The sequence below is a fragment of the Priapulus caudatus genome, unplaced genomic scaffold (assembly GCF_000485595.1).
Source record: "Priapulus caudatus unplaced genomic scaffold, Priapulus_caudatus-5.0.1 Scaffold2378, whole genome shotgun sequence".
Classification (NCBI taxonomy): Eukaryota; Metazoa; Priapulida; class Priapulimorpha; order Priapulimorphida; family Priapulidae; genus Priapulus; species Priapulus caudatus.
The window spans coordinates 12126-12669 of NW_014579439.1; positions in this window are offsets into that span (position 1 = coordinate 12126).

Consider the following 544-nt stretch of genomic DNA (forward strand, 5'->3'; position numbering starts at 1 on the left):
AGAGAGAGAGAGAGCGAGACAAGGATCTAGAGAGCAATTATTGCAATTCACAATTTATAACAAATTATAATCAACATAATCATCATCATCATAAATGTTACAATAAATAAAAATTTAATGTCACCAAGACATACATACTCGCATGAGCGTACGGTCCCCCTCTCCCTATGACCTTCCTGAAAGGTGATTCTCCTCTGAAGTGAATCCCCACATCCCGAGAAATGAAGCCATTCCTAATATAAAATGCCGATAGTTGCCGCAGCAGCATCTGTGTCTCGCATGCATGGCTTGATGCACGGTCTCATCCTGCTTCTACATATATATCTCGCTTTACCGCGCGCGTACACACGCACGCACGCACACACGTAGACGCAGGCACACGCGCGCACGTACGCACGCACACACGTAGACGCAGGCACACGCGCGCACGCACGCACGCACGCACACACGTAGACGCAGGCACACGCGCGCACGTACGCACGCACGCACGCACGCACGCACGCACGCACTCGCGCACATACACATACATACACACACATACATA